Source organism: Phyllostomus discolor, chromosome 1 (assembly GCF_004126475.2).
Source record: "Phyllostomus discolor isolate MPI-MPIP mPhyDis1 chromosome 1, mPhyDis1.pri.v3, whole genome shotgun sequence".
NCBI classification, from domain to species: domain Eukaryota; kingdom Metazoa; phylum Chordata; class Mammalia; order Chiroptera; family Phyllostomidae; genus Phyllostomus; species Phyllostomus discolor.
The window spans coordinates 70,527,570-70,542,146 of record NC_040903.2 but is presented as its reverse complement, the minus strand read 5'-3'; the positions used below and the strand labels follow the sequence as shown (position 1 = coordinate 70,542,146).

At 37.5% G+C, this 14,577-nt stretch overlaps 1 long non-coding RNA gene across 1 annotated transcript; it reads right to left on the bottom strand.

The window, feature by feature from the left end:
- Positions 1-12,063: 12,063 nt before the first annotated feature.
- LOC118499762 lies at positions 12,064-14,194 on the bottom strand. The gene is made up of 3 exons (XR_004902304.1): positions 14,060-14,194; positions 13,089-13,099; positions 12,064-12,074 (listed from the first exon to the last, which is right to left on the bottom strand). It is a non-coding gene; the product is annotated as an uncharacterized LOC118499762 (long non-coding RNA).
- Between the last annotated feature and the right edge of the window lie 383 nt (positions 14,195-14,577).

Genomic DNA, 14,577 nt, shown 5'->3' with positions numbered 1-14,577 from the left:
CCCATTTTCTTTAAAGACATGAGAATCTGACTATTTTTTAAAGAGGTGTGTAAAAAAGTAGTAGACATAAGAATTTCACTATTTTCTTTAAAGAGATGTCTAAAAAAGTAAAATAAGACCATGCTTCTTACTAACTTTGTTCTGTCTTAGAAAATATTGTTATTGTTAAAAAACATATGGTTTGTTAACATGTAATAGGTTCATTGTGGTTATTCTTAAATAATTTAAAAATAAATATTTTCAATGTCCTATTTTAAGCTTGTAATAGAATAAATATCACAGCTATGACCCACAAACAAAAACACTTTGGGGTCCTTTGTAATTTTTAAGAGGGTCAAGGAGACCTGATACTAAAAAGTTTGAGAACCACAGATATATGCATTCCAGTTAAGTTTTTCAGTAATGTTCCACATACTCTGAAATTTTTTCAGCCTATTTTCTTTCTTCTTCTTTTTTTTAATCCTCACCTGAGGACATTTTTTCATTGCTTTTTAGAAAGAGAGGAAAGGAAAGAGAGAGGAACATTGATGTGAGGGAGAAACATTGTTCAGTCACCCCCATATATGCCCCAACTGTGGATGGAACCCACAACCTAGGTACATGCCCTGAGTGGGGATTGAACCCACAACCCTTTGGTTTATGTGATGATGCTCCAACCAACTGAGCCACACCAGCCAAGTCTATTTACTTTCCTCTTGATTTTATGTCTGATCAGTTTACTGAGTAGTAAACCTACATAGGAATCTTACTAATGCAGCAGATGAAATCACAACAAATGAACAACGACTGAGAACTTACTATGTCCAAAGTGTTAAGTAAGTACACAAAGGCCAAGATAGATATTCCTTGTACTAGCCCTCACCTGGAGGTATTTGGGCTACAGTAAATCTACAGTATGTAATGCATAAAATACTTTCATGGATTTGAATTATTAAAGTGGAAGCGTTTGTCTCTGAATACATCCGATAAAAATGCCAAAGTTTTCTAGGACAGTTGACTTTTATATTGAAAGTAGAATTATTTTTTCCAGGGTCTTACAAAGTGTGTGACTATTGGTACTTGACCATGGTGATCAATGTTCTTTTTAATCATAACAGTATAAGTGACAACACTGACATCTAATTTCAAATAATATTAGCGTACTTCATACAGACTTGGCCATTGCAAATGGCTTGTGACATAGCCTCCTGTTGCACACCATGCTTAACGAGGGAGTTAACCAGTTCTCTTAGTTCAGGGTATTTGGAAGACCAGAAAATAGTTATGTGAACAGGAAATACAAGGAACAAAATTTTATCTTTGTGAATTTAAACCATGTTCTCAAATGTCTATAGGATTATGTACCACTCAGGTCTGGTTTAGGGATTTCAAACAATCCAACTAAAACACAGTCTGCATCTGCCCATTCATTACCACAACAGCAAAAATATTACACTAAGGTAATGATCTACCCAGAAAGCTTGTGCAATAGTATACCCTACAAGTATCTTTAAATGTATAAAGAGACAGTTGATTGTTTTATAAACAAACTATGGGCAATTAGTAAGCTCTAACCAGTTGGTTGTAATTGTCATTTTGTTTTAATTATCAGAGAAATAATTTCTGCCTGTGCTTCTTCATAGATTTGTGGACTTCATTTTATTAAAGGAATGGTCTATCAGTGTTTTCTGGTGAGTGCACAGAGCTCTAGAATAATTATGCCATTTGAAATCATTTCAGATAGTTTGTTCTGAATGGAATTTAGGAAAAAACAGTACTTCTGCATCTTGAATTTCATGTAAAGTGAATTATTGTTCATTACATATAACTGTTTAATAAACATATTTCATTAGATGACCAACACTTTCAACATACTGGGTACAATAGTTGGTAGTAGAAATTTGTTGGTAACTACTTTGTTTATCTGCAGGTAAAAAGAAAGTACAGTCAGATAATAAGCCCTGTTTATATTTTCAGGACAATGTGATCCTTGTTATTAAAGGTGGTTTTCTAAAAAAAAAAAAAAAAAAAAAAAAAAAAAAAAAAAAAAAAAGTGTTCTATCTTGGGAATATGGGAGAAAATTCAGTTAAATCCTTTTCTTCCCCTTCTTCTTAGTCTTCTTCTTCCTCTTCTTTTCCTGCTTTGTATCTTTTTGCCTTCTTTTCTCTTTCCTTTTGTGTTCACCATATTGATGAGTGTGCTCTGCATCTCATCATAACACCCACAGGCTATCATCCTGTGTGCTTACTTGATTGGATGCCTGTGTCACATTTACAGTGGGAAGATAAACCCTTAGAGGTTGATTACAATTAATCTTGGCCAAAGATCAGCATGTAAGCAAAAATAACTTATTGTATCCAGCCAACTATCCCTTGCTACTCTAGGAACTTTATGGAACATCATAGATATCTCATGTTATTGATGTCACTGATGGATGGTGCCATAAAAGGCTTATGAAGAGATGACTTTTGGCTCCATAATATTAGCAAAGAAGATGGGATAATACCTGACCAAGCCAATCAGGACAGCACAAATTTTTCCCTTTGCCTCAAATCTCAAAACGCTGAGAGTTCTGTCTCCTATTTCTAAAAGCTCACTGATGCATTTTCAGAGACAAAAATTAGCAAAACTCTTTAAACTATCAGTAGGGACGCAAGTGAAAACGTGGAACTGAATCTAAAAAAAGACAAAAGTCATGTGCAAAGTCCATAGAGAGACCTCCCTTTCACTTACTCATTATATGTCATAACAGACATAAGTGTGGCACTTCAATCACTGCTGAAAGGAAGCTTTGCTATAACTTATAGCTCTGGCTTATTGAAGCAATTCTAAAAAAGAGTTCAGAAAGAAAATAATTTTAGGGCCTTAACTATCTAGATATAAGGTGGAAAAACAGTTTACTTTCCAAATTATCTGAATGAGGGATTCCCTTGCTTGTTCATGGAGGAATGTCTCTGACAGGCTTATTCTTAAAGTCATCCCAAACATCAACATCTTAAGAAAGCTATGAAGAAAAATTAAGCCCTGTATCTGTCAACCAAACATTAAATATTTCCTATTATGTGTCCTCCATGGTATTTAACAGAATGGTCTATATAACACAAAACATTTAGCTCTTGCCCACAGGAGTTCATTGCCTTCTAAAAACCATTCTTGGGTTGTTTTCTTTTTAATGAATAAATCTTTAAATTCAAAATGACTTATTATTTATAAAATTATAAAAATCTTAGAATTGAAATGGAGCTTAAATATCAGGTAGCCTACACTCTTTTAACAAGGTAAAGTTACCTAATTATTTTCACAGATGACAATACCAAACTTTTTAAATGCCATTTTGGAATTATAAAATCAAATATAATTGACTTGTGGAAGTGTCCCATGAGTGAGTTTCTTAGAGTAGTCAGGACAAAGTATACAGCCCTTAAATCCAACATTTTAAAATTTGTACATAACCTCATTAGTCAGGGAGCATGTATTGAATTACTCATACTGGGTTTTCTTGGCAGCCATGCTAGCCCTTTCCGAGCAGCATCCTGCCAAAATCTCCAACTCCCACCTGGTGCTGTTCCTCGGAAAGCCATCATATCTTTCTATCAGTTGACTAAACAAGAAACCAACTAAAATCAGTATTTTTAATCAGGTTCGTAACTTGGAATATTTAAGAGATGGGTTACTGCATATTTAATTATTATTATAAATTAAACTAAAGTAGTAATACGATATTTATAGAAAGCAACAGAAATAGGTTGCATAAAGAATATTTACTTCTGGGTATTGCTTCAGAGTTCATATCACAATAGTTTATTTTACCTATAAGCAGCATTTATTCTCAAAACCTCAGGTTTGCAACCTGTTTTGGAAGTTGCAAAAAATTTTTAATGGCACTATTTTTGTCTCATTTTTTTACTAAATTAATCTAGAAAAGAGAATGTTTAAAATTATAGACTCTTTTTCCAGTTGTATGGTGTCAAGTGATAGCATTCATTGAATTTTTCACTCTGTTACTTGGGCAATATTTAGATATATGCTAGTTTCATAAGGAATGTGTAACACATATTAAATTATAATTAATCATTCCATATTTGAGATCAGGCCCATTTATGTTCACAACTTTTCTTCTGCCTTCCAGGAAGAACAAGTTAAGATTAAAATACAGTGAAAACAGGTAACAATGTTGTGTGAAGAAAGAAGCAGATTAACAGTTTTGGTAAATTTGGTTGTTGAAAATATTCGACAAGAACAAAGGAAATATTAAACAATCTGTAGGTATCTAATACTGAACAGACTGTGGATTTTCAAGTTCAGTGCTTTCCTTGTCCTGTTTCCTGCTCATGGAAATCCCTTTCCCACATGGTGAGTCCCCTACTTGTCTTTAAAATGCAACTCAAATATTATTTCTGTAGTCTTAGCCTCCCCAAGTCAATATTAATTACAAACTACTCTGAGCAGACGTGTGTACTACAGCCCTTACCACATTGTTCCATGATCATTTGTGCATAGCCCGCCATCCTTCCACATCACTTACTCATCTTCGTATTCATAAGTGCCTAACACTCTTCCTATGTAAGAGAAATAGCTCCTGAATCCCTTACAACACTGGCTGCCAAGCGTGGTCCTGAGAGCAGCAGCATCACCTGAGTCATCTGCTATTATCTGGGAACTTATTAGAAAAGCACATTTTCAGATTCCACTCTGAACCCAGCGGCATCAGTAATCCTGGAGCAGGGTGGGGACAGGGTGTGTGAGTGGGAAAGGGACAGGGAGTTTAACAAGCCCTCCAGGAGATTCCAGTGCACATGAAAATTTGGGTTTTATTTCTGACAGAAAATCCTGAGGTGTGGAAGTGTAGCTGATGACAGGACATTCTGCCTTTTTCCCTGACTTTAAACTTGTCCTTGATATTCTATCCCTCTGACCCCACCTGCTATCTGTCACACTTAGTTCCATTTTAAATTCTAACTTTGGCAAAGGTGGAGCCTGGGTATTTCTTCATTTCCATTAAGCTGACAAAGGCGATACCTTTCAGGACTTCTATAAATTCAAAGAACAAAGGCTTAAAAATAAAGAAGAATAGATGCACTGAACAGTGAAATTTGCAGAGTAATTGATTATTCTATAACTAACTTTAATCAGAAACAAGAACTGTCCTATTATACATCCTATCTGAAAAAAGGATCAATTATGATACCCTACAGTACCATATGATGTGATATATGGCAACTCGGATATCTCTTGGGCTGAATAATGTTCCCCAACACAACTTTATAAAGCAAACCAAACTAGGCAACACAGAAACAGCCAGAGGGTGCAGAAGTCAGGAACCTAGCTGACCAGCTCAGAGACTTTAAGCAGATCTATCAAAATTTTCCAGCCTCTTTTTTCGTTCCCTTAAGATGGAGATACTACCTTTTGGTCATCTAAGGGCAAAATATGATCACCTCTGGAAAGGCACTGTATAAGCTGTAAAACATTCAAGTATCATGTATACAACATCTATATGTAGTAATATTAGTAACTGTATTTATAACTGTATAAATATATTTACAATTACACTAACAGTAAGGCCTGCTTCCTTTTTTAGCATCTTAATCATTTATTTTCATTTTCAATTACAGTTGACATTCAATACTATTTTGTATTAGTTTCAGGTGTACAGCACAGTGCTTAGACACTCATATACTTTACAAAGGGTTTGCCCCTGCACATGGTGCTCTTCACTGTGGTTGGAGGGGCTAGAGGAGCTGCTGCGATGAGGCTAGAGTTGGCTGAAATGTGAAAGCAGGGCCCCTTCTCTGGCTGAACCTTTGATCAGGTGTGCTGGGCAAAATTCACAACCTAGAGCAACCAGAGTACTGCAGAGCCACTACGATGGCCCTTCTGCTTCCACGTTGCCAGAGCCCTCCCCTGAAGCAAGGAGATCTGGGGTCTGCAATCAGCTGGAATGGGGGAAGAGACAGGGTTGGAAAAGAAGAAACATAAATTAATATCTCCATTAATTTGTACCAGTCTCCAGGCATGAGTGTGAATTTAAACACATATAAACATAGAAATGCATAGATAGCCAGCTAGCTGTAGGTGGGAAGAAATTGGGTTGTCTATGTGAAACTGTGAAGAATCTTCATGTGCCCAGGGGCACACACAGGCCACTTGGCCTAGAGCTGCTGACACAGCCTGAGGTACAGGGAGAGCCTGCTGGGGCAGAGTTCCTGCCCTCAGACCTGGGTCGTCATGTCCAAGCACAGGAACTTACTTTCTGTTAATACACATCACAGGTGTTCATTGAATTTTGAATACTTCACATAATCAATGTTTATAAAATAGCAAAAAATTCTATTTCAGGTAAACTTTTATAATTTTCAAATTTAATTAGAGAAACTTTGGAAAATAGAGGAAAAACAAAAAAGGAGGGAGAAAAGAAAAATTGTTTCAATATTGCTTGAATCCCCTAACCAGAAGTAGTTCATATTTTTCATTTTTCTGTAAATTTTTTGGTATAAAATTATAATTATACAGTAAATAGTGTACTGTAATCTGCTGTATTCACTCAGAAGCATATCATAAATCTTTTTTCTATTTGGTGAGACCCTCCCATGAAGTTAATTCCACTAGCTGCACAGTCATCTATCATATGGATGCACCAGGATTCATTTCACCAGTGTCCTTTGTTAGACATCTGGATCGTTTCTAGGGCTTCACAGTTATAAATGTGTATTTTGTGCACTTACTCTTACACCATCTCAGTTTCCTAAAGATATGCTCTTAGAAGCAGAATTGCTAGGTTTGTGTTTGTGAACATTTTTAAGACTTGAGACTCAGTGCCAAACTGCTTTAGGTGCATTCAAAGGTGCATGAAATTTACATTCCCACCAGCAGCAAATGAAAGTGCTCGATTTCCTGTGCTGTTGACAACAAAGGGTTATTATTTTTTTAAGCTTCACTAGTTTTGTAGTGGTTCAATGCAATCACATTTTTGTTTCAATTTACATTCACTTGATTACTAAGCAGTTGCTATAACTAAATTATTGAATCATGTTAGAGTTAATAAGCCTCCAAAGAAGAGTATTAAAAGCTTAAAATGGGAAGACTGTGGGACAATTTTAATTTCATTTCTCAATGAGACAAATAGAAATAATGTATATACATTAAGATCAGAAAGTAACTTAGATCTTATAACTATAGGTTGTAAATAATTAAATTTATATTACAAGTAATGTAGTGCACATGTAAACATGGATATAGGTTATACAGATGAAGAGAGAGAAACACCTCTATCAGTCAAATACCGACTGCTGCAAAGGGGGTTGGGTCTGAAGTTTGCCCTTTATTACCTTCATACAAATCCAAGCTAGTCCTTAAGATTATTGCTTTCCCTCACCCCGCCACGTTTTTTTCTATAGTCCTATTATTGGTTATTTTATTAGGGTTGTGCTGACCCTTTAATGGGTATCTTTTATGGTAGTCTCATAAATACCCCCAAGAATGATAGTACCAAAAGATGAACACTGTTGACATAAGAATTTAATGATGAATAGTAATGGTATTTTTAATACAATCCACGTGCAGAACTGAGGGTTTCTAGCAGTTTCGATCCTCCACTCCATGGCCTGACATCACAGGATCTTCTCATTTTTCTCCTCATATATGACTGCCCACCACACTGGTGTTCTCTATGTGGCAAAACATGGCCAACACTAGTTGCCCAGAGCTACCATCTCTATCCTCTCTCTAAAAATAGACTCCTTTCTCTTCACTACCTACATTGGTTACTACTTCCTCCTTCCCACTCACCTACATGCCTCTCTTTCTTTCTCACCTTCAACTGCTTTTATGCTCTACTCTTCTGGTCTTCAGCTTTCGCTTCCTGATATATTTACAGTAAGTTGAAATTAAGGAGACCCTGAAATTACCCTGGCTATGTAACATTTCTCCTTCTAATTAAACTAGAGGAATGACATGAGTACAATTGGAAAACTGCAAGGCTTCGTTTACTTAGTCCACCTTTTCTCTTTAATCAGAATGGGGTCCCTCTTACCTGTGGTCCCACTCTTACTGGCCAGAAGGCAGGGGACTTAGAAAAACCCAGATTTATTAACCAATGTACCCCAATAATCCAATAATTTTTTAAAAGAGCCAATTAAAGTCATTCCTTGGAGCCAAGAAATTTCAACTATGAAGAGTACTGTGTGAAAGTAGAAAATTCATTCAGCAAAGGCTTCTAGAGGTTTAGGAAAGCATCTTCTTTTATTTCTAATTTGCAGGGACCCTAAAGGTCATCATTACAGCCAGTGCCTGAGAAAAGAAACTAGACTGGAAAAGTTCTGCTCTGTAAACATTATATCTCATATTATTTTAATGCTGTATATATGGTAGATTTCAGTAACAGTAAATCCCATTCCCCAAAATAGATTTGAAGTACAGAAATATCTTGATTCTACTAATATAAGCTCAGGATACAAATTTCTCCAAGGCTACATGACAGTCTTTTAAGTACTTTATTTAAATTTATTAAAATTTTCAAGATGAGTGTTTTCGAGCCTGTGGCGCTCCTGTGTGGGTGGATATATATGCTGATACATGCAGAAATGAGGTACACTTGAGGACACAGCTTGTCACATCACATCAGCTAAGAGGTGGGTCTCTTTTGCTGATGAATTCACATGAGAATACGATTGCTCAACCAAGTACATACCCTTGCATCGTCCTTAAATCAGCCTTGGCGTTAATTGGATTGTATCTTGTAGAAGAGGTGTATCAACTCTCAACATTTACATGGAGTTTTCCAAAAGGCTGCTATGATTAAGTAATTCAATTGAGATTTAACCACTGAGGGGGGGGGTCTTCAAAGGATAATCCACAATACCCATTGGCTTTCTGCTGTCCTGAAGGAAGGGCTTTTTATTTTAGTTGTATCCTACTTTAACTCTGTCTCTCAGAAGTAGGAGCCTTCTACAACATAATTAATTCTTTGTGCGTTAAACCCAGCAAAAAGCCCTGGCAGCCTGCTGGGGCAGCTAGTATTCTGGAGAACTACTGAGGAATGTACTCGGCTCCAAAGGAGTTTTCAGTTTAGTGATCTTACTTCCTGAATTCAGGGTGTGGCAGGATTCTTACACTGTTTTTGTCCATGAATCTGGGTGCTAATGATTAAAAAGCAAAGTAATCACACTTACAGTATTTCACTGGTTAGTCAGAATTATAGGATTTTAGAAATGGAAAGAATTTCAGATAATGCCTAGACTGATTCTCTCCCTTCACGTGAGATACCTATGTACAAAGACTCAGGCTGACTCAAGTTTACAAACAGATTAAGAAAATGGATCCTTAGGTCTGTATTAAGAAAGTGAATGTTTAAAGGGTGAATGAGTAAAAATGCCCTCTCCCAAAGTAGCCCTATTTGAGAGATATGTGTTGTAATTTGTTTGGGAAAAAGTTAAAAATTATCATTCCAAAAAAAGAGAAAAAACTAGAGTAGACTTCCTCGGGACTTGTATTCCCTTTTTGTTTTCTTTTTGTTCTACTGAAATCTATTCACGTTTTAACTTTTTATTATGAAAAAAGTTAAGTGTATACAAAAACGAGAGAAAAATAATAAAATGAACCACTATGTACACATCAAGTGCCATCACTCGTCACCAATCCATGACAGACCTTGCTGAATCTAAACTCCCCACTTCCACCTCATTATTGTTGAAGTGGATATCAGCCAGTGTGTCGTTTCATCTGTAAACATTGCAGAGTGTATCTCCAAAAGATAAGGACTCTTTTTTTTAAAGCATAACCACAATACCATTATCACTCATCAAAATTTAATAGTAATTCCTTAATATAAATAGACTTGTAAACTTTACATACATTATCCTTTGTCTTAGGATGATTCCATGCTACTACAATTTGATAAGTACTGTTTCATTGATCTATTCACTTGAACAAATACTTACTGAGCATTCATACAAACATCCACAAATATTTTGTTTGCATGCAGGGCTGGGAAGGAGGCCCAGATTCCTACTTTTTGAGATGCAGCAGAGAACAGAAGGAGAAAGAATGCTGGAATGAGACGCTATTGACTCTAGCTCAATCTCAATTCCTAATTGAACCTGCAAATGTCTTCATCTCTTGAAGCCTCAGTTTGGTTTTCTGTAAAATGGGGATAATGATGCCAATTTAAAAGAGTTACTAGAAGGGCTAAATGAGATTAGATGCAAAAAGCTACAGATCTTGAGGCTAGTCAGCACTCAAAAAATAGCTATTTTTCCCTCTGATTATTTAGTAATGTGTAAGTACTGAGTTACTAACATTTGTTTGACTAAATGGATTTGTCAAATTTAATTAACTGACGGGATATATAAATGTATTTTAAGGCTCAATATTCTCTTTCTGAGTTGTACAATGTTTTAAGAAAATAAATAAAATCTATTTCTCACATAAAAACTAAAAGCCAAGTGACAGTGTCATATTCCTAAGAACTATCAGAGAACTAAGAATTGTCAATCACTGTCAATTCTACAAGTAATATTTGATGAATTAACAAGTGAATAAATAAATGAAGATTAGAGACTCTTCTTCCTGTCCTCAATATCTTTAAGGAACAGAAAAATGTTTAACCATATTTAAGTGTAGTAATACCAAAGGATTAGATGACTTTTTCTTAGAGCTTTTTACCATGCACCTTTCAAAACATATTCCTAATACTTGGGGGGAAAGTTTTTATCCAAGGTAAGCTGTTGTTTCATGATTAAATGCTAGACCATTACCCAATTTGCTTTTGCCTTTGATGAAGATGTAACTATTCAGCATTTGTGCATCACCAATTGTTCAGAAACCCAATAATATTTACTGATCAGGCAGTCATTTTACTAGACTTTTCTCACTACACTCCTCTGAGGTAAACCACTATTATTAACCTCATTTTGTAGATAAAGAAACTGAGGCACAGAAAGCTTAAGTAATTCATTTCAGAAAGGAGATGAGTCCCAGAGAAGAAGGGCCTAGAACCCACGAGCCTCAGCAGACCCCTTGAAGCTAAACGCTGAAGTACACCAGGCTATTAAACATTACGTCACAGCTCTCAGCCTGGTCAGTCACCACTATCTCTGGACATTCCTTTCCCACCAGCTTTGAGGTACTTCAATCACATCCATCTTTGAAGGCCCATTGCTAACACATGACGTACTTAGGAAGTGTATAATCAATGTGCGTGAAATGTTGGTGGATGTTTGAGACCTGCTGCCAATTGATTTGCAAGGACCATTTGTGCCTCAAAGTCATCCAGGTGATCTGCTGTCTTAAGGAGAGTCCAGATGCATGTCCCTCAGCCCACTCACCTCCTACAGGTTGGATCTCATTCTCTCCTGCCTTCTCAGAAAATGCTCATTTTTAATTATGTCTTCTCTCTCCTGCAGAGTCCTTCTCTCTACCTCCTCCCCATCCTGCCACAGCAGTCCCACATGTCCACACCTCCCCCTCATCTCTGAATGATACAGCTTCAGATCTAGAAAAGGATCTGGGCTTCCCTCAACCTCTCCTCCACATTCTGCTACAGTTCCTGATCCCTTTCCCCTTCCCTCTGCCTGCATTTCCTCACCTTCCACATCTCCCCACCCATTCCAATCCAGCTGTCATCCTCATTTCCTCCCCTGAAATGGCTCTCAAAAGTTACCAACGTGAACCCCACATTACACAATCCCTTGCATGTTGATTGATCCTTACCTGGCCTCTCGGCAGCATTCAACACAGAGACTCCACCCTCCCCTGGTGTTTCTCCTCTCTGCTGGCATGTCGCCACTCTCCCTGGCCAGCTGATCCCATCTACCAGGTGATTAATGGCAAAGATTCCAAGAGTTTCAGCTGTAGGCCTTTTACCTTCTCATCCTTGGCTTTTTCCCTGAGCAAGTTCACCTAGGCTGGTGGGTTGTTTCCCAGTTGAATTTTCAATAAGTCAGTGACTCCCAAAACCATGTCTGCAGCCCAGACCTCTTCTGTCAATTCTGGACCCATCCATCAAACTGCCTATGACACTCCTTAACCTTAATATTTCCAAGATATGTCACCCAAAGAAGTGCCAAATTATCTTCCTCTAGGTTTTCTTCCCTCTCTCAGAGAATAGCAAATCACTCTGTCCAGTTGCTGAAGCTAGAATCCTATGAGTCATCTTCAGTTTCTCCCTCCCTTCCCACCCGTATCTAACCCCTCACCTGGCCCATCAATACGTCGGCCTACAAATTCTTCAGGTGTGTCCACTTCTCTTCAGATTCACCCTCTGGCCCAGCTCTCCCCACTCTAATTCATGCTCCCCTGGACACCACCACCCTGATCTTATAACACATTCACCCTCCTTAAACTGCCAACATTTTCCCATTGCTCTAAACACAAAGACCAAGGCTCCAGGATCAGCTCCTCTGCACACCCTTCCCTCTATGTCATGTTCCTTCATCTGGCCTCCTTTAGGTTCTTGCCCATGCAATGTTTCCTTAACCTCAGAGCCTTGCCTGTGCTGTCCTCTTTCTAAAGACCTTTCCCAACCACCACCTACCTTCAGCATATAAACAATTACTTCCAATCAAATCACAGCTCAAATATAATTTCCTGGAGGAAGACTTAGATGCCATGATCTCCCAGAAGAAATCAGATGCCCTTGTTATGGCCTATAGCTCCCTGGTGATTGAATCAGCCTTTAATCCCTAGCAAAGTTGTAACTTTCCATTTCTTTTTGTGATTATTGGATTAAGGCCTAATTTTCTTACCAAACTACAAGTTCCTCGAAGGTAGGGACTGTGTCTGTTTTGCTTGTTTCCATACGCCCAATGCCGAGCACAGTGTCGGGCACTCACAAATCAGTCCACAGTGACTAGATACATGAATGTATGTGCCATAACCACAGTTCCGGAAAGCTGAGCAATTCAACCTAGGTCAATGAAGGAAGTTTTCACACAGTTATGGGCACATTAAGAGAAATCAAGAAAGGGGGTGAAGTACCCCAGATCTAGCAACAGTAGGGAGCCCTTTGGGCCCTTAGAGGCAAGAAAAGGAAGAGGTATCGGGCCTTCTAATAAATGCTGTGTCCATGACTTGCAATAGAGGAGCCAAGGGAAAAATAGTCCAATCTCACTCTCTCATACCCTCCTAGCACCTCCTACTCACTAAATTCAACACAAAGAGATCGAAGGGGCCTGTAATTTCATCCATCAAGGCCAGCCTACTAGAGCAAAGCAGTGTGCAGAATGAACAGGATGGCAAGTGGACAATACCCAGCATTTTATTCAATGCCATGTTGGAATCATTTTTATGCCACACTCATTTAACCCATTCATTTGTGCAGGAGGCCATCTATTATGCTAGAAAATGAGGAGAATACAATAGAATTGCAGTTAAGCTCTTCCAGAAGTTATTACTAGGTTCCAAGGTGTAGAGCTGTGGACTGGTGCTGCTCATGACCCTGCAGGAGCTTATGTAGTTAGGGTGACCAAATGGACCATTGGGGTTTAAGGGAACCAACAAATTCACATCCCTGTCCTCCCTTCCAGGTCCAAAACTAATAAAGAATGTACACCTGCATCAAATAGATAAAAGCCAAAATACAGTGGTACCTCGGTACTCGCTAATGCATCTGGAACTCATGACGAGTGCTGAAACCAACGAGTACCGAACAATGAAGCATTTTCTTTTGTGGGGCAGCGTCACGACTTACACAAGTTTTAGCAAGTGTGATGAGTCCCAAGCAAGTTCCAAGTGCTGAAACATTTTTTTCCTATTAAAATGTGATGAGTAGAGTGTTTGATGAGTTCTGAAGCCAACGAGTACCGAAGTGTTACTGTATTCTCTTTATTGCTTGTCTGGCAAGTTTGCAGGATACTACATCATGTTCAGATATCAGAAAAAGCAAACATAATGCAAGTGTTCCATGATAAGGATCAAAATGACAGGCATGGAGAGTAGCTACAATAAATAATCAGAATCAGGCTGCTTACCCCTCTCTCTAACAATTCTAACCCCTGGGCCTTTGAATGAAGATGAGAATAATAAGGCACATACGGCTTTTTTTAAGGAATTCAAACCAAAATACAACAGTGTATTAATTACTGTATTTTTCAGACTATAAAACGTACTCCCCCCCCCCCAAATTTAGGAGGACTAATGGTTGTTAATGATGCTGTTGAGTTCTGTTTACATTTACATTGGTGAAATATTATGTTATTTATGTTATTAAATATTTTATCACATTTTTTGCTTCAAAGTTTTTTTTTTCTATTTTCCTCCTCTAAAACCTAGGTGCATCTTATGGTCCAAAAAATGCAATAATAAACAGGCTGTGCTTATTCTCAATATAACTGTTAAAAACTCAACACCAAAATGTTTATTTCTTAATGTTTTAAGCATAGCAAGTATACAAAAATGCAATAGATATCTTTATGTGAAGTTTTTGTTATATAGTTATACACTACATAGATGCATGAGATATATATGTATGTGCGTACATAGGAAATTCAACATGAATAAAAGATTTAAGTTGGCTTTTCCACTAGTAGTTTGAAAAATATATTAGGCAAGTATGGTGATTATATACCATTTGACCTTTTGCTTTTATTATGCATAGTAGA